Below are 26,939 nucleotides of genomic sequence, written 5' to 3'. Positions count from 1 at the left end.
CCGCCGAAAGTGATGGGGGAACTAGCGATGACCAGGCCTCTGTGTCGGAAGCCATTGACCTAACTGCGGACCACTCTGTCCACGATGCCCGTCCCCACCAGGCCTGACGCGAGTCACGCTACGGGGAAAACACCTGGCGACAGGGGCACACAAGATCACAACACCAAACACACAACCCATGGTTCTGCTTTGGCGACTGTCGAAGCGTACCAAAGTTCCAACGGAACCGTCAATCTTCGACCGGATCCTCTGATCGGCAGCCTTCCCCGCAACCACAGTCACGGCATTCGACTGGGCAATCCAAAGTCAAGGGCGCTAACACTAAAAGACACGCGGACGTCGAAGCGCTCCAGGACGCGCAGATGCTGCTTAAGGACCGGGTGGGGGCTAAATCCACCGCTCAGCCCCTGGTTCACCCTCTGGTTAGTCCGGTGGCAGTGAAATCATCCGTTCAGCCGGTAGACAGCCCGGATTCTCCTACCATTGCCAACAGCATCGCTAGGATTATTTCGGCAGTTAGACTGAAGTAGTGGTCGAAGGAGGCAGCGAAACACAAAGAACGGCCGACAGACAGGTCGAAAGATACGCCACAGCGCCCAGAACCCCGCCAGGACTAAGTTGAGTCCTGTGCCTTTGTCAGGCACATTAGGGGAAAAATCCCGACGCCACAGGGAAGATGATGAACCCTTTCCTCCGCTGGACCCCTCTGGTTCATCCTCGTGGACCAGGGCGAATTTTGAGGGATGTATTGACAGATTAGAAAAGTGTCTCCTATTCTGATGCCCTTGCTCCCAAGAGACCTTGAGGACTTTACTAAAGAAAATATGCAAAAGCATAAAAGAAGATCCAGGACATTGCGCCTTATTTCAGGTGATTGTAGATGTATTTTAATATTTTTTCTTAAAAAAGTTGCCCTTATAGTATTACATGTGTTTCGGCCTCTGCCGGCCTTTTTCAAATTAGGGCTAATATGTTGAACTGATAGAAAGCATATACACAACAATGTATTACATCATACATATTCAAAGTGGAAGTAAATCAAGAAACATTGAATGCATTGCAAGAAAAAACCCATAATACGAAAGTATCAGTGAAATTGAATAGATAACAAATCAAAATATTCAATAATGAGTTCAAAAAAGAATAACTACACAAAGGTGGAAAAGTGGGGTGGGGAGACATACAAACAAAGCGGGAGACAAAAGACAAATGTTTAGTTATTACCTATTTGCTGTGTGTAGTTAAAGAACCACGGCTACTTCAGGCCAAAACGTACCCACACTGGGGCTCACTGACTTCTTATTCGCGAAAAATGTATTGGGTCGAATCCCATTATTATCTGCTCCATTACCAAGAAAAGAATATACAAAATGTCTTTCAGTTCCAAAATCATCTATGCGCGTGTCATACATCATGCACTGTAGTATACTTCTCCAATAAATAGTATTTTCTTTTCCGTTATAACATGATAAAGTTAACATTCTACAAGTTAGTATTTATCTTGTAAAGTTAGCAAATCCACATTTCAAAAGCAATCCTCATGTGGGTCGCTAATGTGCCAAAGCAACAGATGCCACTTACTTGACGAAGGAAGTAATCACTCGCGTCGGCTTCACTGTTCTACACGGCCACCATCTTGGGACTAATTTATTTGTTCCCATGGATACCTGACGCCGTGTGTGCCGCTTCGCCCTGTTGCTTGGCAACGTGCGTGTGAAGTTCTAAATCCAATGAGTTTGGTTACCTTAGTCTGCATTTGCTCGTGTTGTGGACGCCTTATGTGCCGCTCCGCCCTGTTGCTTGGCAACGTGCGCGCGAGGGGAATGTCTACATTTACTCATTAACCAACTAGTGGATTATGAATCCAAATATGTCCTTCAATGGCTGTTTAAGTCAAACCAAGATCAAGACTAAACACTATTTCATTATTACAGAAATGGTTTAAGGGTGTATACTCGCCAAGATCGTACACACATATTCGATGAAAGCGGATTAGTTACTATCTATTCAAGAACAATAGGACTTTACCTCCACCCCTGTATCTAAGTTTCGAAGGACCTTGGAGGAGGATCCACAAGAGGAGTTTACTTGTGTCCTTACAGATGAGGATGTTCTGGAAATTTATGATCAGGATGAATATTGCACCTTTCTGGAAAACTACAATGTGGATGATCAGACAGGTCTTATGGACAATGGGATGACATCTGTTGGGTTGATGCTCAGCCCTGGACGTCCCCTACCCCCACGCAGGACCCCAATGTCCTGTGCTTAGATTCCCCGTCCCCCTCCACTCTGGCTCGGCAAGCCTCCCCAGTGGACGATCAGATGACATTCAACGCCATCTTGAAGAAGGTGGTGACCATTTTCAAATCGCCACTCAAGAGGCCTTACCAGATTATGATTTTGTGGAGGATATTCTCAAAGAAAAACCTCTGGCCAGCCAGGCCATCCCCTTGTTGAACTCAATCAAGAGGTTGGCACCGGCCTAGACAAGGGCAGTAACCCTAGGGTGGAGAAACTGTTCCGGCCTTCCCGACTGACCATGCCTATATCAAGCTTCATGCCATTCCGGATTCGTTCCTGGTTACCATCACTAGAAAACAGGCTGGGGTTCCCCTGTCTACAGGAGAGTCACCACCCGATAAGGAATCCAAGAGACTTTATGCACCAGGGAAGAGAATAACAACGGCTGCTGTGTTTACATCCCGAATAGCCAACAACCCCACGCTATTGGCTAGCTATGCGGACGTCCAGTGGAGCCTTCTACAAGAAGGCCTCCAGGAAGTGCCAGAACCTGCAAGGACCAGGTTGCTCGCCATAGTTTCCGAAGGCAAGCAGGTGAACCAGAATGTGCTCAAAAACACTCTGGATGCTGCCGAGACAGCAGGGAGAACCCTGGCACAAGGTACCTTGCTCAAGAGACATGCATGGCTAAGGAACTCCGGTTTCAAGCCAGAGACCCAAGCATCACTAATTAACAAACCCGTTGAAGAAACCAACCTGTTTGGTAAGGCAGTAGACGATGCTCTTGAAACAGCCAAGAAAGAGCATGAGACACTCGAGTCCCTTCAACAGATTACCCAGAAACCCTCTCCTCAGAGAAGAAGTGGCTTCCACAGGTCCTTTGGCAGGCAATCTTGTTTTTCCCAGACACAATATAATGCAGCAAACTGGAATTCAGGAAAAGGGTCTAAAACCTCCACCATCCTATCCACCCAGAGTAGAGCGGCGTGGGAAAGGTTGAGGACGAGGTTCCAACCCCTGAGGCGCCCCGGCCTCTGGTCAGAAATGACCTGCAGATCCAGGTCCCCTCCCATGCAACCCCGGTTAGGGGGCATATAACATCTTTCCTTATTGCATGGGAGGGGATAACAGATCAGGGGGTACTAAACACAGTTGCCCACGTTTACTGTATAGAATTTGCCCGACTGCCCCCAATACAGACCAAGACGCCGGACGCTGGACCACCTGCAAATCCTACTGCTAGATGTGCAGACCCTTCTAGGAAAGGACGCCATAGAAGCCGCCCCTATTCTACAGGTAAACAAGGGTATTTATTCAGTGTACTTCTTGTACCCAAAAAGGATCTCACCATGCGCCCTGTGCTAGACTTGCGCCCAATGAACAAGTTTGTCAAACCACAAAGGTTTCGTATGGTCACTTTACAGGAAGTAATCTCGCTGTTGAAACAGGAGGATTACATGGCAACACTGGACATGAAAGATGCATAGTTTCATATTTCAATGTTGCCAGTGCACAGAAAATACCTATGGTTCATGATGGAGGACAAGCACTATCAGTTCAAAGTGCTCCTATTCGGCATTGTATCAGCACCGAGGGTGTTTACAAAGGTACTGGCAGTAGCGGCAGCACACCTGCGCAGACTATGCTTCCCGGTTTACCCTTACCTCGACGACTGGCTCATAACAGGGGAGTCCTATGAAACATGCCTATTGAACACTCAGAAGACAATAGACCTCTTATTCAGTCTGGGAGTTTCCATCAACAAAAAGAAATCCAGCCTAGAGCCCAGTCAAATCAAGGGGCGCTAATTCAAATGAAAGACTGCCTAGTCTTCCCCTCCAACGAGAGGGTTCAAAACATGCTGTTTCAGATCCCTCAACATGTAGCCAGTCGGGAAGTGACGGTACGCAAGGCCATGCGACTGTTAGGGATGATAGCGTCCTCCATTTACTTAGTTCCTCACGTGCATCTGCATCCCATGCAAGAGTGGCTCAACAGCCTGTGGGGTCAGGCCAGTGGACAATGGGAAGATCTGGTAGTTGTCTCGCCAGCCCTTGTTCTCTCTCTACAGTGGTGGTCAAGGGAAAACCTTTTGAAGGCAAAGACCTTCACCACCCCCTCAGTAGAAGCCACTCTACCGACCAACGCACCACTCACGGGGTGGGGGGCTCATCTGCTTCAGCAGACGGCGCACAGCGTATGGTCCCCACAAGTAGCGTCCAACCACATAAATCTGTTGAAGCAATTAGTGGTATTCAAAGCACTGAAAGCCTTTCAGGCAGTTAGAGGAAGACCGTCCTGATCTTAACAGACGGCACCACAGCCATATACTACCTGAACAAACAAGGGGGCGCACTCTCCCCAGGGCTATCCAAGCTATCCCAAAACATTTGAATATGGGCTCTCAAACACAAGATGTTCCTGTTGTCCCGACACGTTTCAGGGGAACTCAATCTTCTGGCAGATGTGCTCAGCAGAGATTTCCCACTGCCCGTAGAGTACGAATGGCGACTTCACGAAGACCTTGTCTCCAACCTTTCCGCAGAATGGGGTTTTCCAGAGATCGATTTGTTCGCAACTCTGAAGAACGTTCAATGCCAAGATTACGAATCCAGGTACCCACAGAACCTAGATTCACCCCAAGGGGAACGGGCTCTGGATAACCTGGTCAGGGAAATTTGTTTATGCTTAAAACCTCCCACCCAACCTCCCTCGACTCCCTTACGCAACAAGATTATGCACAAGATGCACCAAGAGCCAGTCACCATAATAGTGGCCCCCATGTGGGCCTGCCAACCCTGGTTCTCATCTGATGGAGAATTCCTTCTCACCTCCGATGAAAGTGTCCTGCCCGTACAACATGTTGTCCCAGAACAGGGCAGAGACACGGCACCTATGCCTGCAAACTCTGAACTTAGCAGCCTGGCTCCTGAGGTCATAGAGTTCGGACACCATCAACTCTCTCAGAGATGTATGGGCATACTCAGGGAAGCAAGAAAACCCAACACCCGATACTGCTATTCCAGTAAATGGAAATGCTTTATCTGGTGTAATGCCAAGGGCTTCAATCCCATTGACTGCTCTCCTACTCACATTGTATTGTACCTGACCCACTTACTGAATTCAGGCCTGGTTTTTAATTCCCTAAAGGTTCACCTAGCTGCTCTCTCAGCCTACACTACGTCACAGCAAAAGGTGTTGTGGTGGAAAATACCAGTTATTAAGGCTTTCATGGAAGGGGTTCAGAGGATTTACCCCCCATTTTCAAACCCAGCTCCCGGATGGGACTTAAATGTGTTTCTGACTAGACTCATGGGCCCCCCTTTGAGCCTATGCTCAAGGCAAGTCTAAAAGACCTTACCTATAAGACAGCATTCCTAGTGGTTATCACTTCTGTTAGAAGGGTTAGTGAACTACAGGCCCTTTCAATACTAGACCCTTTTGTTACTGTTCAGAGATAAGGTGGTTCTACGCACTCTCCCTCGATTTGCGCCAAAATTTATTTCCAAGTTCCACGTGAACCAATCAATAGAACTGCCCACTTTCTTCCAGAACCCCACTAACATCGCCGAAAGGAGCCTACACACGTTAGATGTGCGCAGGGCAGTCATGTTCTATCTGGAAAGGACAAAACCACAGAGGAAAACAAACCAATTTTTCGTTTCAGTGGCAACTGGCAGAGAAAGAGATCCTGTCTCTAAGTCAGCCATCTCAAGGTGGATAGTCAAATGCATCACACTTTGTTACACTCTTGCTAAGAGAGAACTGCCCTTCAAGCCTAGAGCACATTCTACTCGAGGCACTGGGGCTTCCATAGCATTCATTGCAAATGTTCCCCTAGATTCCATTTGGAAAGCGGCAACCTGGAGTTCTGTACACACCTTTACAAAACACTATTGCCTAGACACTCATTCTAGGTCTGATTCTCAGGTGGGACAAGCAGTACTAAGACATCTTTTCACTACTGTTCCTTCTCACAACCCACCTCCAACTCTGGGTACTGCTTGCTAGTCTATGCACGGCATATGATTCTAAGCCGATTAACAAGCATCCGAAGACATGCATGACTTACCGTAATAGCATTTCTGATGATTGTATCTGCTTAGATTCACATGCGTCCACCCTTCCCACTTGGGTGGAAGGAACATAGACGTCTTACTACTTTCTCTTTTCTTGTCAACAGATCTGTTCATCCGTTTCACCAAGTTCATCCGTTCCACCCAGTTCATCCGTTCCTCTCACATACTTCTCCCGCTCCAACCTCATACTTATACTTCCTCGGTTCCAACCACATTTTTCATTTGATCCATCCACATCACCCGTTCCATCCACATACTTCAATCATTCTATTCAGTATATTTGACCCATTTTGTCCACATACTCCACCGGTTCCTTCCTCATACTTTACCCGTCTCGTCCACATACATCACCCGTTCTTCCAGATCCGTCCTCCATTCATATCACCCACTTCACCCGTTTCTTCTCCTTACTACACCCGTTCCCTCCAACCACTTCACCCGTTCCCTCCAACCACTTCACCCGTTCCATCCACATACATCACCTGTTTGCTCCGCACTTGACACCCGCTCCACACTCTGCATTCTACACTTGCTTCGCACTCTACACTCGCTCCTCACCTGCACCATACCCTACATCCACTCAACACCCTACATCTGCTCAACACCACTGCACCCTACATCTGCTCAACACCCTACATCTGATCAACACCCTACATCTGATCAACACCCTACATCTGATCAACACCCTACATCTGCTCCACTCTATTATCCATTCACACCCTACATCCGCACCACAACCTATATCCGCACCACGCTCTTATCTGCTCCATGCTCTCATCGCTCCATGCCTTCATTCATTATGCGCACTCATCGGCTCTACGCGCGTCATCGGCTCTACGCGCGTCATCGGCTCCACTCACTTTGTTTATTCATCCTGCATTATCGGTTCAGCCTATGTAACTTATCGCACGCACTCGCTCCGTACCGTGCTCTCCATCTGTCCCATGCACTAACCCCGTCAGATGTACTCGAATCGTCTATTCTGTACTTTCATTTATACCATGCACTCATACATTCCATGCCATCTGTCTGTGCACTCATCCGTCTCCTGTATTCATCTTTCCATCCTCTTCACTTTATTCCTTTCGTCCATTTTGTTCCTTTCGTCCATTGCAATTATTTCATTTATTTCAACCGCTTTACTGCTTTCGTACAACTTATTCTTTTATCCACTTCACTGCTTTGATCTACTTTATTCATTCTATTCTGTTTGTACTTTTTAGTTTACAATAGAGGTTATTAATTTTCGAATTTTCGCTTGGGTCTTGATGTTGTATTTATTTGTTTATTTGTTATTTAAGGTCTAGTAGTTTGGGTTAGTTGAATTGTTATCCACTTTATTCCTCATGTCCACATTGATACTCTTGTCCATTACATTTATTTCGTCCATTTCATTAACTTCAGCCACTTTACTGCTCTTGTACACTTATTCTTTTTATCTACTTCGCAGGTTTGATCTTTCGTTTTGGGGGGGGGGGGGTTCATTCTATTTTGTTTGTCCTGTTAGCTAACCAATAGAGGTTATTAGTTTTCGATTTCTCGCTCGGATCATGATGCTGCATTGCTATTTATGATCTAGCATTTGCAAAGTCAATGCAATGCTGTTATCTAGTTTGAGTTCGGGGTCGGTTTTAGGGGAAGAGCCAAGTTTTCAGTAATTTTCAGAAAGACATGAGGTCTTCATTGAGTCTGACTGAGTTTGTTTTTGGTATGACTAGGAGGCCGGCTGAGCTTGATCAGCGCCTTGGTGTAAAGCGCTCTATAAATAAATCTTGGCGTACGTGCAGGGTGATAGGGTTTTAGTTTGCCTTGAAGATATTGAGGTCTTGTTTTATGTAGTGCTCGGTGAGAAATGCATAAAGTTTTGAAGGTCACACTTCGGGCAACCGGAAGCCAGTGCAGAGTTTTGAAGGCTGGGGAGATGTGGTCTCTCGGGCCAAGCGCTAGTAGCAGTTTGGCGGCAGTGTTTTGTGCTCTTTGTAGTTTAGTCAGTTGGTATGCGTGGACTCCGAGATAGAGAGGGTTAGCGTAGTCCAGTCTTGATATAACAATTGATTGGACCGCAGAGAGTCTGTTGGGAAAGGAGAGGTATGGAAAAATGCGTCTGAGAGTTTTAAGGTGGTAGTGGCAGGACTTTGAGACATTGTTGACTTGGCGCGAGAGTGGTGGCAAGGATGTCCTTTCAAATGTTCTTAGACAGGTTGGAACTCTCACAGATCTGGGTGTCCAGCAGCACTATGCCAGGTGTTAGGCAGAAACATGTGCAGTTCCCTTAGGGAACACTGCAAAAGACTTAGGACTACAGGTGTTAGCAGTAAACCCACTTGGTAGCAGTCTGTACCATCCACATTTACCTGGTAGCTGTGGCTGAGCAGTCAGACTTCTCTCAAGAAGAGTTAGGCAGTATGCAAAGTATACACAATAGGCACTCAGACACACCAATACAAGCAAACACTGACCAGAGCTTTGGTATCAAAGTATATAATTATTTATTTAAAAACAGTGTTTGAAACACTCCAGCACTCTTGTTGTAAAATATTCTAAACACAGTTACTATTGTAATATATACACCCCTTTTTCCTTATCAGATAAGTCACAGTAAAACACCACTTATTTTCATACAGAGGTGAGCGCTTAACTAGATGGCACTCCAATAAGTTTGTGAGAAAGGGAGGGAAAAAGACAGAATATGGAAAGGTACACCACTCTAAGATTTAGGAACACGGTTAGCAAGGCAGAAGAGCAAAAGTCACTGGTGAGCCAAAGTCCAAAGGCTGGGCCCACTCTTAGAGAGCAGAACACAAATGCGCCCAAGATCACACAGTTACACTAGGCTTAGAAAGTCTTGCAGAGGGTTCAAAAAGAGTTTTAGAGAGCCTTTAGGAAAGTTTAGCCAGGGTGTCCCAGGCTAACCCAGGTTCGAAAGCCGGGGGCTAAATCTACCCCGTACAGTCGGTAGCAAGGGAAGCCAGGCGGGACACGGTACCTTAAGTGGGAAGGATCCTCCAGCGGTGGCAGTTGTTCCTGGCAGTGGGTGCAAGTCTCGTCGTCGTCCAGGGGAAGAGAAGATCTCGACTTGGAGGAAAGATGAAGGTCATTGCACTACCAGGGAAGAAACCAGCCGCTGAGTTTTCCGGTTAAAGGTGGTACCTTTGTTCGCGGTCGTGGTAAAACGTGGTATCCCGGTTGCCGGGGTGCTTGGCACAGGCAAGGTGGCCACGAGGTACGTCGGGAAGGCGAAAAGACGGTGAAACTAGTTATCCCCACAAGTCAAAGGAAGAAGACTCTCCGGCAGGGGATCTCCGTTGTCGTTGGGAAAAGTGGTGAGACGGTCCAGCAGGGCTCCACTGGTGGTGGCGTCGTGGCAGGTCGGCTCAGCTTCTCCCTCGTCGGATTCTTAGGTCCTCTGGCGACTTCTGAAGTTCCAGTCCCCAAAGCCCTGCTTTTATGCAGAAAACCCCCATTCACTCAGCCTAGCTGTCACTCAAACATGCTGGCCGGCTCACCACTTGGGCCAATCAGGACGGAGTGCGACTTGAGTTGCCTAGGCAACTCGGTCCAGGGTGCCTAAATCCCCCTCCACCCCTCCTAAGTACCCCAGACAGAGTGGCACCACTTTGGAGTGCTTCTGTGGAGAAGCCCGCCAAAAAGTGGAACAAAGGACTCGACTTGGGTTGGAGTCACAGAAGAGAACACAAACGCCATTTTAGAATCAAGTTTTGGCAAAAAATACTAACCGGAGAATTAATATTAATTAAATAAACCGGCGGTATGTTCGAGGCTACCGTAAATAATTAAATAAAGATAGTAGCCTAAAACAATGGGAAATCCCATAGGAAAATATTCGCGGTTGAATATAAAAAGTAGTATCCACTGCCACCAGCCAAAACTCGATCAGGGGGGACGGAGACGTGCCCCCTCGACTAACAGACCCCGGGGCAATTGAATTGCCCCAGCCAGTACGTCCACAATATGATGGTTTGTACTGGTTCTGTTCAGAATTTAAGACTAGTAAAGTTAATGGTGACTTTACATGCTCTGGGAGACAGTAGTCAGTCCCAGGGTATGGAGCCTATACTGGGGGGTCACTATGACACCCCTGTGTTACTGCACTGAGGGTGCTGTGTAAAACACATCCCAAAAACACATGAAGCCCTATGGAGTAAAAGACCCCATAGCCCATTAAACACATCTAGATTCAAAGAAACACACTCAAATCATGTCCAAGAGTGAGGGTAAAAGAGTCTCACTCTTGGCAGGAGAAAAAAATAAACCCCAAAAATCCAGCAAAGCTGCTGGGGGACTCACTAGGTTAGGAAATTCAGCCTAAACAGAGAATTCTCCCTAACACTAGGGTACCCCCTCTTCTTGGCAGTAGATAGCAACAGCTTCCAGCGGTCACAAAACGCACCTCCGGACCCTGGGCGACACCAATGGACTTATTTGACTGGAGATGTCCTGGCACTCCTTTCCAGGACTCACAAAGACCCTTGCTCCGGACAGCAGGCACACAGGACTGGCTTACAGGGCACTTTGAATGAAGAGTAGCAGTTTTGCACAATGGTCCCTCTTAGATTGGGGAAGAGGTCTCCTTCTGGATCAGTCCTTGGTAGACACGTCAGCTTTTGGATTACATTGAAGAAATTGCAGCAGCAGACTTCTCCTCCAGCTGAGCTTCAAGGAACAGCTTCTTCTTGCTAAGTTTCGACTTCAGCTTCTGAACAAATTGGTAAGTGAGAGGTCCCCAGATATACACATCTGTTCCCCTTTCACTCTGGCTGAGCCAGGCTCAGTCAGCCAATCACACTGAAGGGCATTCATGCAAGGAGGCAGCCAATCAGGCTCACAGGCCATTCACTTCACCCAGGCACCCAAAACAAAGAATCTGCATTGGGGCATGTTAGGAAAGATTTCCATTTATGGGTAGTTTTCCCCCCAATTGTGAACCCCCAACGTTTTGCTGTTGTCTAACCATCCTAGACTGACTTTTGACAGTGGAGCCCAGCCTTCTGCTGTACTCCGCTGGGCTTTTGCGCATTTTGTTATGGGGACACTGACATGCCCTTAAGACTTGCAGTACTGGGAGACTTTGTTTCCCTTAGTCTTTCCCTTTGTTGCTATTTTTTGTAACATTTTATCAGTGCACAAAGTACCTTACAGTGCTCTGGGGGTCTCTTTTTAATTTTAAGGCCCGAGACACCCTCAAAGGATATTTGGTGAATGTACAAGTGTGTCTTGGACAGAGCTGGTGGCAGCTGTTACTTTTTATGTATTTTCAACTCTTTCCAATGGTCCATACTGCGTTTACCGCCTTTGGGCCAGGACAGTGGCCAGTGCCTAAAATGGCCATCGAACAAGGTCCTTTGTTTTGTGCTTTGGCCATCTTGTCCCTTTGCCTTCACCAGGTCGAGCAGACCTGGGAAATTCCTTATTTGGTCATGCAGACCCCCTGCGCAAACCGAGGCTTTCGCAGTCTTCTGAATTCGTTATGTGTGGGCCTCCAGGATGTGGGCTGCAGCTGTCTAGTTCCAATACACATCCTGGGTGCCGGGATATCTGGTGTGCTGGGATGACTGTGACCACCGTGCTCCATGATTGGTCCACGTCTGGGATGGCTGTTTATGAGGTGATCTCAGATTAGTTTCTCTTTTTTGCATTCCAAGTCTATCGTCTGAGTTCACACTGAACTTAGTAAAGGAGCCAAGTATTCTGAATCAACAAAGCATATCCATGGAACTGCTGGTGACCAGCTGGAAGGTTTGGCACCCTGAGCCCGCTCTTGTCCGCTTGCACCCGTTTCTGATCGAACCTAGAAGGCCTGCAAGGCTGCTTCGACCCATTGGAATAGTGAAACCTACTATTCTCAGCACCTCCAACTTAACCTGTAAGCAAGCCTTTTCGGAAGTGTTCCTGGACTGCCCAGTGAACTGACCAGCTTGTATGGGACCTTTGCCCTGGAACCGCAGCCGTCTCAACTTTTGACTTAAGCCTTTGGAGATGTAAGTTCTGGGTATAAGGCACTCTCCTGCCGAGTTTCGTACACCTAGCATTCCTAGGTCTGGAATTAGGAGAGTATACCTGAACCAGAGCATACGCGGTCACTGTATCGCCCAGCTCTGGTGACGAACTTCGTGGGTGCCTTGCTGCTGTGCCCTCAGATTTGCTGCAGCCGAACTGGCCTGATCCCTTCACCAGGAGTGGAGAAATCGCCACTGAATCATTCTTGGAACGCAGCCCTTGAAAGCCGCTGAGTCGCGCAACTGCAGGATTTGAACCTGCGACCGAAGTTGACTCGACTGCCGAAGTTTGGTCAGGAGTGCGCTGAGGGTGGGTGAGTACCTGCAACCCTTACTGGTAGCCCCTGGTGCATCCATCCATGTTTACGCACCAGCGTCCCCTGAGGGCCACTCTTATTTATCGAGGTAGCCTGTGCTACCGAGCTATTCCCAGCTGTTGGATCCTGTTCTGCCCTCTTGGGGAGACCCTCCTCGAATAGTGGGAACTTATTCTTCACTGCCTCACCCACTTTCCTGAGTCGCTACAGCCCCTTGAAGAGACCCTGTTTTGACTTAACCGCACGATTGCATGCGCCTGCACCGAAAGTACTTTGAGCTCAAGCCTCCACTCGTCTTAGGGACTGGACTGCCTCTTAGCTATGGTGTGAATTGTGAAGGACACCACAGAGATATTCACACTGTATAACCCCTTTCTTTGCAGGTTGTGGAACTGTACTGCGTAATATCCCTGTTGGCCATTGGTTACTATATATATGTTTGCTAGATTAGTGTTGTGTTGGCTTTGTTAATACTGATGAATAATTATATAATTATTGTTTGGCTTAAAAGGCCTTTAAGAAATGTATATATGTTTTTGATTTGATACCACAAATTACTCTGTCAGTTATGTGTTTACTGAGTGTGCTCATTGTGGGCCTTCGATCACCCTCCCCCCTCCTGAGACCTAGTCTTGACCGCCGCCAATGCTACCTTGATTGGTCTGGCTTGTCCAGAAGGTTACTCTGTTCCAAGAAACTAGGCTTGCCTTCTGAACCTCTGCCCACCAGATCCGAGTTTATAAATTCATCTTAACAGGGCAAGTACCCAGCCTTTCAGCGCACTACACTGCATTCATGTCTGTTTCATTCAGGGCTGTCTCATTCATTGTGTCACACACACAGAAACCAGACTCCCACTACAGAGAATGTGAGTTGACTCCCAACTCCATTAACAACGGTCCCACCACTAGGGTGTACCCACAACACACAGCCACTGTGAAGGCTCCAGTCAGTCTGACAGGAGGCACCCCCAGAGCCATATATGGCATTTCCACCCAACAGCCAGTCAGGAGGGAAGGAAACAGAGACATAGCTTCCCAGGACTTTGGGAAACAAGGTAAATGGCAATAAAAACCAGGAGGTCACAGTGGACATCTTGCCTTTGTGTAGGGATCCATTGATTTCTATGGCAGGGCCTGGTTATCCCAAAATGGAGGACACTTGGACCCACTGCCAAATCAGCATGTAGCTGCCACCAGCCCATATCCTGCTCTGTGGGCAACACACAGGTGCCCAAAAACACACATAAAGGGGTACAAGGGTGTACCCCCAGTCATGGGTGCCATAAGAATATCCCACGGGTGGTGTTCACCAAAAGATAAAATGAAGAGCTGCACTGCCGAAGGTCCAGCTGGACCTCAGTGGCAGAAAAAATAGAGAAAACACACACAAATAAGTGGTAGGACAAGGACTAGGAGGCCCTGTCTCACCATAAGGCATTTCCAGCCTTACACCACCGCAGCCACGACTGCAGTGGCCATACTTGCATGTTACGATTGCGAGCTGTGGTACAAGTTGGGTCACTTGCTGGAGTTCTTGCCAGATGACAAAAGCAAGAGGCCTTAGACATCTTCCATGAAGGCAAGTTGACGTCGGACCATGCCATTATGGTTTCCGTGGACATTGCCGACACTGGTTTTTGTCAGCTAGGTAATGGAGCGGTCCTACGTAGGCAGGGTTGACCCAAGGCCACAGATTTACGATCCGATGTCCAGTCCAGGGTTGCACATATGCCCTTTTTGGAAAGAAGGTGGACGAGGCCTTACAGTCCATAAAGGAGGACACAGAAACCGCTCACTCTTTGGGCACACTGCAGCAAAGGTCCCAGTCCTTTCATTCAGGAAAAGGGTGCCATGGCAGGACTTTGCAGGATAACTGCACCACATAACTGTCTTCCTCCTCCTACAAAAGCCTGTACTAGTCAGGGGACAGGTACAGGAAAAAGTTCCAGTCCTATATGGGTTTGCAGCGACGACGTGGCTCCTCCCGGTCTAAGGGCCAGTTCGGCAAATAAGCATGACGAGCCCAGGGTCAAGTACTCCCACTTCAGTCCCCCTGTGGGAGGACAACTGTCAAGGTTCATCGAAGAATGGACATACATCACCACCAACAAATGGGTGCAATCCCTCCTCCAGCAGGGCCACACGCTGGAGTTCATGGACTATCCACCGGACTTTCTCCCGCACACAAACCAAAGAAGTTGCGACACCCCTTGCTTCAGGAAGTGCGAGCTCGGCAGCAGAAGGGCACAGTGCAAAAGGTTCCCAAGGACGCGCTTGGCACAGGAGTATACTCCCGTGACTTCCTGGTAATGAAAAAGTCTCTGCACAACAAGTTAGAGGGGGGGGGGGCATATTGGATTTGAGGGTGCTCAAAGTTCCTAAAGGCGCAAACTTCCACATCGTCACGCTACAGCAGGTGTTGTCCCAACTACAAGAAGGAGATTTCTTGGTGTCCCTCAACCTCGAGGACGCCTACTTTCACATCACTTTTCAACTCTCACACCGGTGCTACTTACGGTTCGTGGTGCAGGAGTACATTGTCAGTTCAAGGCACTTCCATTCGGCCTGCTGTCTGCTCTGCGGGTGTTCACAAAATGCCTTGTGCCAGTGGTGTCTCACCTGCGGCAGAGGGGCGTTCACGTCTATCCCGTATCTGGACGACTGGTTAGTAAGAGCCCCCTCTTATCCACCTGCAGAAACCAACACTGCCACCACCATACAGTGTCTACAGCAACTGTGTTTCTCCATCAACTTCCCAAAGACGTGCCTGGTTCAATCTCAACAGGCACTCTATCTCAGAGCAAGGCTCGACACACAAACCTGCACCGCCAGACCCTAAAACTAAAGGGTGGCAGCTCTTCTAAACAAGGTGCGCTGTCTCAACGGTGCCCGGGTAACGCCAGTTCGCAACTACAAATCCCTCCTGGGGATGTTGTCGTCATGCATCCCGTTGATCACCAACTGCCGGTTGTACATGAGACCGGTGCAGCAATTCCTGGATGCCCACTGGATCCAAGCCTCAGGGTCCTGGGACGGCCGCATTGCTCTAACACCGGTTTTCATACTGAGCCTTCGCTGGTGGTCAGTGAGGGAACATCTGGTGCAGGGCGCCCCCTTCAGGTTGCCCGACCATCAGGCCACTGTCACAACGGATGCGTCACTGAAGGGACCACTGTCAATACCAACACACCAGGGGCCTTTGATCGGACGAGGAAAAGAGCCAGCACATCATCCTGCTGGAGCTACAAGCAATGTTTTGGGGCCTAAAGTCTTTTTTTCCCCCTCCTGAGGGTACAGGGGGTACGAATTTACACTGACAACACAACATTGATGTTTTATGTCCGCAAGCAAGGAGGAACAGGGAGGCCCAAACCCTGTGGCATTGGGCTCTACAGCAGGACATGTTTCTCATTCCCCTTCATATACTGGGAATTCAGAACACTCTTGCGGACTCCCTCAGCAGGAGGTTATGCTCTTGCCATGAGTGGGAACTGCACAACAACTAGCTTCACTTGTTGTTTCAAATGTGGGGCACCCCGGAGATTGATCTCTGTGCCACCCATGACAAAAGTTGCTGCAAGACCTTTGCCAGCCGCCTCCCCATCCGGAGAGCTTGGGGGACGTCTTTGCGTTTCCATGGGAAGGGACATTTCGAGGGGATTGGGTCCTCCGACGTATTCCATATCTATGACATGTAATCACCACAGCTGTGCTGCTTCGGAAACTTTTTTCGGCGTCTGCGTCCTGCGTCGATGACGTCGATGCGCCATCGCCGAGGGCCTCCTCCGACGTCCGACGTCATCCGATGTGATAAGTAGGACGCACAACGCCCGTAGCCTCAGTTCCGTTTTTTCCGCGAACGTGTTGCTTCGTGAATCTCGGTTAACGCCTTGACTCTTTGGAGTGCTGTTCTTCTCGGTTCTTCGAACCTGTTCGTTTTGTGAAAATCCTTCGTGTGAAGATGTCTTCTACTTCGTCTTCGACCCCGCGTCCGGGTTTCAAGAAGTGCAGGGAGTGTGGGTCCAAGATGTCGGTGACGGACTCGCACGACGCCTGCCTCTGGTGCCTCAGGGAGGCCCACGACACGGATGACTGTATCGACTGCCAGTCGCTCACGTCCAAAGCCTTACGCGAACGTAAGAAGAAGTTGTCGGTAGGTCGGGGGTCCAAGCCCAGGAAGTCGAAGTCTGCGGGGCTTTCGACGGATGATTCGAGGGGTGACTCTCCGCGTCATCGTCGGAAGTCTTGTGGGTCTCCTTCTAGGAGTCAGTCTCACCACTCCTCAGCCTCTTCGAGGCATTCTCGGAAGCGCCGACACCGGTCGTCTTCCAGGTCCTCTTCGGAGGACTCTGCCCGGCACGTTGCTTACCCCACCAGCCGTGCGACGCCGGAGGAATGGGCTTCCTTCGGGAAGAAAATGCTGGCGATTCTTGAGTCGCAGGGTACTAAGCCGTCCGCGCCCCCGAGTGGGGTCGGTCGTGGAAGGTCGGGAGACACCGCTCGCAAGAGTGGTCGGCACGAGTCACGGGAGAGGTCCCGTTCGCACAAGGAGACTCGTTCTCGACGTACCCGTTCCAGGTCCCGGTCCTCGACGCGTTCGAGACCGCATGCACCTGTGAGGTCTTCGAGGAAGACATCGACGTCTGAGGCGTCGAGGGCGTCGACAGGCTTTCTCGAGGGTCCGGCTCCGAGGAAGTCGTCGAAGCCGTCGACGCTCAGGTCATCGAGGGACACGCTCGGGGCTCCGGCTTCGAGGGCTGTGTTGACGCCGCCGATGCTGGAGGCGCTGCATCTGACGTTGACGCCGAATTCCTCGACGCCGATCCTCTCGGCGCCGATGCCGGTTCTCTCGACGCCAGCGCCGATTCGCTCGACGACATCGACGCCTTTCGTGTCGGAGGGACCCCGTGGCACGGGAGAACCCCCTAGGAAGGCTCTGGTTAAGAGCAAGCACTCTCGGGTGCCTTCTTTTCGCCACCTGGACTATATTTCAGAGGCGGATGAGGATTCTGATGGCCTGGTCCTAGTCAGGTTCCAGATGAAATTGTCTCGGGCCATAGTCAGTTTGACGATTTGAGACAGTCACTGCATGATGCCAGTGGACTGGACACCTCTCCGGAGGTGGAGTTTTGTAGGCCTGAGCCTGGCTCTCATGCCGATTCCTCGTACCGGCGCCTTATGGCTAGGGTTTCTGAGTACTTGGGATGGTCTGCTCCCCAAGGGGAGTTTGTGCAGGATGATCTGACGGACATCCTTGATGTTGGTCCCCCAACTGATCCGGTACTGCCATTCCATATGGCTTTACAGAGAAGGGTGGCGGCGGCTTGGACTGCTCCGGAGTGTCTCCCGGCGGTGGGCAGATCCTTGTCGCGACAATACCGTCCAGCCAGTAGCGACCCCTGCTACTTGACCAGGCACCCCACTCCGGAGAGTTTGGTGGTGCAGGCGGCCACGGCCCCGGCAAAGCAGGCGTCGTACCCTACCATCCCTCCTGATAGGGACGACAAACGTTTTGATGGCTGGGCGAAGAAAGTGTTTTCTTCTGGTGGTATGGCGCTTCAGGCGGCCAACTCCATTTGTGCCTTGTCTCGTTTCACACACACTCTGTGGAACTGTGTTGCATTAGCGGCTGAACATATTCCCGAAGGGGACGAACGGGATGGTTTCCTTGCTATGGTCCAGGATGGTAAGGATGCCATGTGTGAGTGCGTCAGTAGGTCCATGGCGGCGAGCACCGTAATACGCAGGTTTGCCTGGTTGCGGAAGTCGGGGTTTGCTCCTGATGTGCAGTCCCGGCTCCTCAACATGCCCTTTGACGGTGAACACCTTTTTGGCAGCAAGGCTGACGAGAGCCTTGAGAGGTTGCAGACCTCAAAAGCTGCAGCGAAGTCGTTGGGCGCTGCAGTTCGCCGACCTCCGCCTTTTCGTCCTAGGGGACAGCAGTGGAGGGGTGGTTCCTTTCGCTATTACTCCTTCAGTAAAGCGAGAGGAGCTGGCAGTCAAAGAGGCCAACACAGGGGTACCAGAGGTGGACGACAGGGTACCCGTGGTGCCAAGGCCGCTCGGGCAGTTGCCTCTTTGCCCTCAGGTAACGCCGCAGTCACTCCCATTCAGTCATGAGGCCATGTCCCATGGTTCGCCGGTTGGGGGAAGGCTGGCGCAGCATCTTGTAGAGTGGCAAGCCATTACTTCAGATGTGTGGGTTCTGGAGATCATAACCCACGGCTAGTGTCTTCCCTTTCGGCACAGGCCTCGCGACAATCCACCGGGGAACCTCTCTTTGCAGAGTCCGGATCCGCTCCTTGCGCAGGAAATTCAAGCCCTGCTGGAGAAAGGCGCCATAGAACTGGTGCCTGTAGCGGAGAGGAACAAGGGATGGTATTCCCCTTATTTTTTTATTTCGAAGAAAGACGGGGGATTGAGACCCATCATGGACTTGCGCGGTTTGAACAAACTCCTCAGGAAGGACAAGTTCAAGATGGTTACTCTCTCTCAAGTCCTCCAGGCCCTTCAGCTTCAGGACTGGTTGGTGTCACTCGACCTCAAGGATGCTTACTTCCATGTGCCGATCCATCCCAAGCACAAGAAGTACCGGAGGTTCGCGGTTGGCGACTCGCACTTTCAGTTTCGGGTCCTGCCGTTCGGATTGACCTCCGCCCTGAGGGTTTTCACCAAGCTCATGGTGGTGGTGGCAGCGCATCTCAGGAAAGGGGGGATTCACGTCTACCCCTACCTGGACGATTGGTTGATCAGGGGGAGCTCTCCCGAGCAAGTCCTGGATCATCTGTCCGTCACCTGCCACTCCCTTCCCAGGCTGGGCTTCTCCCTCAATTTAAAGAAGTCCCATTTGACGCTAACACAGCGGCTCCAGTACATCGGAGCAGTGCTCGACACTTCCCTGGGGCAGTGTTTTCCTCCCCAGGTGAGGGCTCTTCACATTCAGCAGATGGCGCACAAGTTTCAGCATGCCCAGACGCTCCCAGCGTTCGAGTTCTTGAGGTTGCTCGGCCTCATGGCATCCTGCATTCTTCTGGTGCCAGAGGCTCGCCTGCGGATGAGATCTTTGCAGTGGGCGCTCAAGACGCAATGGTTGCAGTCCTCCAGCAGGATGTCGGACCCGGTTCAGGTGCCGCCCTCGGTCGCCCGGGACCTTCTGTGGTGGGCCTTCGAAGGCAACTTGATGAAGGGGGCTCCATTTTGGCTTCCCTGGCCGGAGGTGACGATCGTGACGGAAGCATCCCTCACGGGTTGGGGAGCTCATGCCAACGGGCTGACAGTCAGCGGTCGTTGGTCTCCGTCGGAGTCCAGACTCCATATCAATCTGTTGGAGCTGAGGGCCGTCAGGCTAGCCCTGAAGGCTTTTCTGCCGACTGTGCGAGGAAAGAGTGTCCTGATCCTGACGGACAACACAGTGGCCATGCACTACCTCAACAAAAAGGGGGGGGCAGGGTCACTTCCTCTGTGCAGGGAGGCGATGCAGCTCGAGTTCTGGGCCATCCAGCAGGAAGTTTCGATCTCGGCAGTTCATCTGGCCGGAGACGAAAACGTGACGGCGGACGCTCTGAGCAGGCAGAGCACGATCTCTCACGAGTGGGAGTTGGCTCAGGAGATTCTCCTGGAGATCTTCGCCCTTTGGGGGACCCTTCAAGTGGATCTCTTCGCCTCCAGTGTCAACCGGAAGTGCGAAAGGTTTTGCTCGCGGGAATTTCCTCCAAAAGGAGCCTTAGGAGACGCGTTCGTGGTGGAGTGGTCATTCCCGCTGCTGTACGCGTTTCCTCCAGTCCCCGTCATCCCGCAAGTGCTGCGGAGGTTACGGAAGTTCGGTTCTCGGATGATCCTCATTGCTCCGGCGTGGGCTCGGAGGACGTGGTACCCGGACCTTCTCGACTTATCCATCTGCTCTCTGCGTCGTCTTCCCTACCGAGACGATCTGCTCTCACAGGAGGGGGGTCAGGTTCTCCATTCAGAGGTCAGATCCCTCAACCTTCACGCTTGGCTTCTGAAAGGTTGAGGTATAGGGATTGGGACCTCCCTGAAGACGTGATGGAGGTGTTGCTTTCGGCCCGAAGGCCAGCAACAAAGTCTCTGTACCGTTGCCGTTGGCGTAAGTTCTGCGACTGGTGCAGAGTTCAGAATGTGGATCCTTTTGCATGTGACATCCCGATGGTTCTGTCCTTTTTACTTTCTTTGGCCCACAGGGGCTTGGAAGTGGGTACCATTAAAGGTTACCTGGTGGCGCTGTCCATCTTTAAACTCTCGTCTGAAGAGTGTTCTTACTTTGAAATCCCTTTAATTTCACAGTTTCTGAAAGGGCTCACTAATGTGTTCCCTCCGTCACCTTTCCTGGTGCCCGGTTGGGATTTAAACCTTGTTCTTAAGTTTCTTATGGGTGCTCCGTTTGAGCCTTTACATTCTTGCCCTTTGAGGCTGTTAACTCTGAAAACTGTGTTTTTAGTTGCGGTTACTTCCGCTCGCAGAGTGAGTGAGTTACAGGCACTTTCAGTTAAGTGACCCTTCACTGTATTTCACAAGGACAGGGTTGTCCTTAGAGTTCGTCCTTCTTTTCTTCCGAAGGTAGTGTCGGAATTTCATTTGGCCCAGAAGGTTGTTCTTCTGGCATTCTATCCTCCTCCGCATCCTGGTAAGGAAGAGGAGAGGCTCAATAGGCTTGATCCTAGGAGAGCTTTAAGCTTTTATGTTTCACGCATGTCCCGGGTCAGAGTGGACGATCAACTCTTTATTGGTTACGCTGGAAAGCGTTTGGGGCAAGCTGTGACGAAACAGACTTTGTCTCGCTGGATTATTTTGGCCATCTCGGAGTGCTACCGCTTGGCGGGTAAGGACCCACCGGCTGGCTTGCGGGCCCATTCTACCAGGGGTATGGCTGCGTCTACTGCCCTGCAGAGGGGTGTTCCTATTCGCAACATCTGTGATGCAGCCACCTGGACTTCAGTACATACATTTGTACGTCACTATTCCCTCGATTCCATCCGAGCACAGGATCTGGCGTTTGGTAAGGCGGTCCTTTGCTCTGCTATTTGATTGGCTATTCTAAATTTTGATTCTAAATTCTTTCCCTCCTCCTTGCTCTGGTACTGCTTTGGGAGTCTGTCATAGATATGGAATACGTCGGAGGACCCAATCCCCTCGAAGAACAAGTTACTTTCTTACCTGGTAACGTTCTTTCGATGGGATGGTCCGACGACGTATTCCATATCGCTCCCGCCCTGCCTTCCCCGCGGCAGAATTTCTTTTGCGATTGCAGCTTACGTTCCGCAAGGCTTTGTGTCTGACTGGCAGTTGACTAGTGTGTCACGTTCTGGGGGAAAAAACTACAACTGAGGCTACGGGCGTCGTGCGTCCTACTTATCACATCGGATGACGTCGGAGGAGGCCCTCGACGACGGCGCATCGACGTCATCGACGCAGGACGCAGACGTCGAAAAAAGTTTCCGAAGCAGCACAGCTGTGGTGATTACATGTCATAGATATGGAATACGTCGTCGGACCATCCCATCGAAAGAACGTTACCAGGTAAGAAAGTAACTTGTTCTTCTCTATTCATTTTCCCAGATTCCTCTGGTGTCTCGAGTCCTCCACACCTTAGGACTGTATCGGTGCAAACTGGTATTACTGGCCCTGGCATGCCTGAGACTGGTACTCGGACCACCTTGCTCTCTCGTTAGCAACGCCGATCAAGCTGCGCCCACACCAGTCGCTCCTGTCCAGGAAACTGGGAGCGGTACTGCACCATGACCCAGCCTCTCTCAACCTGCTGACCTGGCTCATGTGTTCCTAGAATTCAGGGCACTGTGCCTTTTGCAAGATTGCCAGGCAATCCTGCCTAGGGCTAGGGCTTTGTTCACCTTGAAATGCTACAAGAGCAAGTGGAAAGTTTTTCAAGTATGGTGAAAAAACAAACAACTGCACCCTCAGACCATCCAACCGGAGGATCTGCTGCCATATTTGTTGTCCCTGGCTCAGTCTGGTTTAATGCATTCTTCCATTAAGGTGCACTTAGCGGCGATCTCCAGGTACAACCACACTGCAGTGGTGCCATCCCTTTGGTCTCACCGGCTGGTGAAGGAGTTTTTGTCAGGGGTGTTCCACCTGTCCGTCGCCCACTTCCAGCATGAGGGCTCAATGTGCTACTCACAACCCTCACGAAACCACCGTTTGAGCCCATGCATCAAGCATTTATTAAGCATCCTTCCTTTCCAACGGCGTTCTTGGTGGCCATAACTTAGGCCTGGCGAGTGGGAAGGATCCAGGTGTTTTCCATAAAACCAGCCTATTTGACGTTTCACAAGGAGAAGACTGTCCTACGTACCAACCCAACATACGTGTCAAAGGTGCCAACCGCCTGCCATCCAAATCAGCAGGTGGTTTTTCCTGTATTCTTTGGCACACCAACATCTCGAGCGGAGCAAACTCTGCACATGCTGGATGTGGTGAGTACTAGGTGCTTCCGTACAATGATTCAACTGTTCGTTTCATTTGGACCTTCCAGGCCTGGGAAGGCTCTCTCAAAGCCCTCCATTGCAAGATGAACAGTGGGTTTCTGTGCAGGCAAGGGTCTCTTACATGTGTTTGCTGGTATAGCTGGTTGATGATGGGCAATAGGTGAAGGGTTTGAGTGAGTGAGTGGGTGCAGACTACAGGTTAGGGACTGCCTGCAGAACCTGGGAGATTATCTTTTTCCCTCCTTAAGGCCATACATTTATTTACCGTTTTTATAAAGCGTGAACCAGGAGTCTGAATGCATCAGAATGCTGTACAGACTAAAAACATATATAAATGAAATCACAGAACAATAGAGTGTGCGTAAGTAAAAGATTTACAATAAAAACTAGATAAGAGCAGTTAGTTAAAAGGATTGTCTCATAAAACAGCTAAAACATTAGTCCGAAGCAGGATTCCGTAGCCAGGTGTTCAAGACCTTCTTAAATGTCAGATAATCAGAGATCTTGCATACATTAGGTGGAAGAGCATTCCAATGAGACTGCAGCACCTGTAAATGATATTCGTATAGAAAAAACTCTTAAATTTGGGGACTTCTAGCTGAAGTGACTCGTAGCTCTGCAGACCTCTTAGACCCCCCAGAAATCTTCAATGTGTTTTAGCCATACATGAAGGAGTCTGAAAATAGCTTTGTACATGATGCACATAATTTAAACACGATCGTTAAATCTATTAAAAGGCAATGTAGATAAGTAGGAGTTATATTTGCACCCTAAATAAGGCAGGCAGCCACATTAAAACCAGCTTTCAAAGGGGCAAGGGAAGATTGGGGAAGACCAACTAAAATAGAATCACCGAAATCAGTTCCAGATAGGACAACGATTGGACCAACATCCGGAAGTGAGCTGCAGAGCGGAATTATTTTACAGATCTTAAAGCAAAAAGATGAAAATTAGCTCATTTAACTACTGCATTAATGTGTGTTAGAGATAGTCGAGGAGCCTAAGTAAATTCTAATGATTTCAGCACCGTAAAAAAAAGAAGTAGACACACCAGGAATATTCGCATTAGTAAACCAATTAGAATGTACAGGACAAAGCAGTGGTGACACTTGGACACCATGGTCTTCCCTAGTCTCACCCCCTAACATAAAACCTTTGTCACACTTGCTGGGTTCATCAGTCTTATAGAGGAGGATATACTTAAAATCCTGATACATAAAAGAACTCTGTCTTCCAATGTGCAGTAAACATAATGGTCCTGGCGACTGGATTGGAGGATCTAGTCTGCATTTTGGTACCAAGCATGGATGAAGTCTTCACAATTACAAAATACATCTAGGAGGTGCAATTTGTCATGTAAATCTATGTATCTCGCCAGCATAAGTATAATTGAGTATTCCTTTGATTTGTGATGTCCGCAAAGATAAATAGGATCTGTTTAAAAACAGCAGGAGAAGTAAGCGAGCTGAACAAACTTGATGTACATGAACCTCAAACTGCAGTATTTAACTTGAAAAATGGTGTTTCCCATTTTGTGAAATGTTTGATTGAACTAAGATTTAAAGGATGGTTTCACCCAAAAAGGATGAGAAATGACGGAACCTATTCCAGGGTTCGGAATGGTGGCATTGATGATCTTGATTGTTTCCAGGAGAGGTCAGCAAGATGTTCACTGTGATGGGGAGTTATCCTGCTGTAGTGGATGACTTTGGACCATGTGGGAGGTCACTGTGGCTTCTTTTTTTGAGATTGATGTTATCTGTCAGATATAATTTTGTGCTCCAGCCAGGGTCCCATTTTGATGTTGTGGCCTTTGTTTTTGGGGCAACTGCGTTTTCTTCTGTGGCAATGTTGTGATTTCATTGTTGGGTTACAATGTCTTTATTAGTGATGTGCTCTGGAGCTGTACAGAATTGAGGCTTGAAGGTTTTGGGTTGTGTTTATGTAACCTAGCTAGATGGCCTGCTTTGTCCACGAGTATTAGTGTTGTTACTGTGGGTGCTGTAGTGTTTTTCAAATGATGTTGTCAGGTTTGATTTAGACAGTTAGAGAAGATACGATATTCTTGGTTTACAATACATTTCTGTGTCAGGTGTACCTCTGTCCCCACCTTCATCTTGTCTCTTGGTATTGTCAGAATCTTTCTATCTTTCCTCTCCTTGTAATAATCTTTGCAGATCTTTTCTTGAGGTTGGCATCACAATGCCATAGTCTGTTGGTTGCTTGCTTCAAAATCATTCTTGTGAGGCACCTTTGCCCGTCTGTGGGTCGCCTACAGATTTCCTCTCACCAGCCTGTGACTCAGAATGTGGACCACAACTCCAAACATGCAATTCTTTACTCTTTACCTTCTGTTACATAGCAGTAACTCGTATTCCTAAAATGTTATGTTCAGTTATCGCTCTGTATTCTCCCATGGCTTTCTTTATCAGCATCTCTACGTTTATGAAGAGTTAGAATTACCACTCCTAACCTATAATGTATCTGTCATTCTTTTGGCTTTTTCTGTGTTTCTACTCTTGTCTTTTGAAGTGGTAGGCTGGCAATGTACAGTAGGCAAACGTGTGTCTGGATCCGTTGACTATGTCAAAGACACAGCTCTAGGCTTTTGAAGTAAGTGGTAAAACCAGAACTCTATTTAATTGTTCCTTGAATCTCATAACTTTGTCATCAATACTGTGCTAGGCTTTTGGAGTGTTAGTGACAACTCACACTATGCAATTCATCTTAGGTTCTAAACTTCTCCCTGAATCCCCTTCTAATCTGTCGTCCTGTGGTCTTACTTTGCTGCCTCTCCTTAGGTACCCACTCTGGGCTTTTGTCTGTCTATTACCTCCTTTTTGTCTGTGCTGCTCCTGGAATGGTTTCTCTCTCTCCCTGTTTTGAAATGGATGCCTTAGACTGAGTGGGAAATCCGCTCCATGCATTTCCCCCCCTTCATGCAGGGAATTAGAGAATAGCAGGAGGGAAAGCCATAAGGATTCATTGTAATGACGGTCACCAGTGTTGTACAGTACTGATCACCTCTGAGTGAGGGCAACAGCCTGAATTACTTTGCTTTTAAATGTTAAAAACATCTATATTCGGCAGACCACAGACTCCCTATCAGATTCATCTGTGATTGTACAAGTACTCTAATAGGTGGGGCTTTCCCCAGCTTTGTTACTCGCTTTATTAATCGCAGACGGGATTAAGGTTGAGTCAGCCGTGCTGGAATTCAAACCTGTGTCTGCAGACAGAACAGAGGTCTGGGCTGATCCCTTAACTTACTGAGCACTTGGAGACCAGATAGCTTTTCAGCTTTTCAAGGTTGATGCATTCAGTGCCTTTAATCTGCTTAACCATAGTAAATGTTATTTTACAGTACTACACATCCGCAAAAACTGTGGCTGCACGAACTATGTATAACAAAAAGCTTATACCTATGTATGCTGCTTCAGTTTGGTCTTGGTTTTGGAATTTAAATAACATGTTAGATTTCACTTGTTGTCTCGTTAATCTATTGACCGCCCTAATACCAAAGAGTGAGGGTGCCTGAGCATCCAGTCAGGTGTCTTGTAACATGGACCGAATCCTACAGAGCAAACCAGATTCTGAGCAAGCTGTTGACTACTCTGGCTTTGCTCCCCACACCACCATCAACTAAAATGTATCATTTTAGTTGATGGTGGTGTGGGGAGCAAAGCCAGAGTAGTCACCACCATTTAAACTAAAGTACTCATTCTTTGGCTACTCACCTGGATCGGGGCCTCTCACATAACTCACTGGCTGCCTAAATCTCCATTTGCCACTTTTTATGGGAGCCAGTTGTTGGCTG

At 49.0% G+C, this 26,939-nt stretch overlaps 1 protein-coding gene across 4 annotated transcripts in view; it reads left to right on the top strand.

Annotated features, from left to right (window-relative positions):
• REV1 (REV1 DNA directed polymerase) overlaps positions 1-26,939 on the top strand; it is a 1,193,441-nt gene that overhangs the window by 1,010,942 nt on the left and 155,560 nt on the right. The gene's annotated exons all lie outside the window — the stretch shown is intronic.

This window comes from Ambystoma mexicanum, chromosome 7p, assembly GCF_040938575.1.
Source record: "Ambystoma mexicanum isolate Mex_15411 chromosome 7p, UKY_AmexF1_1, whole genome shotgun sequence".
Lineage (NCBI taxonomy): Eukaryota > Metazoa > Chordata > Amphibia > Caudata > Ambystomatidae > Ambystoma > Ambystoma mexicanum.
This window is presented reverse-complemented; position numbering and strand designations above follow the sequence as displayed.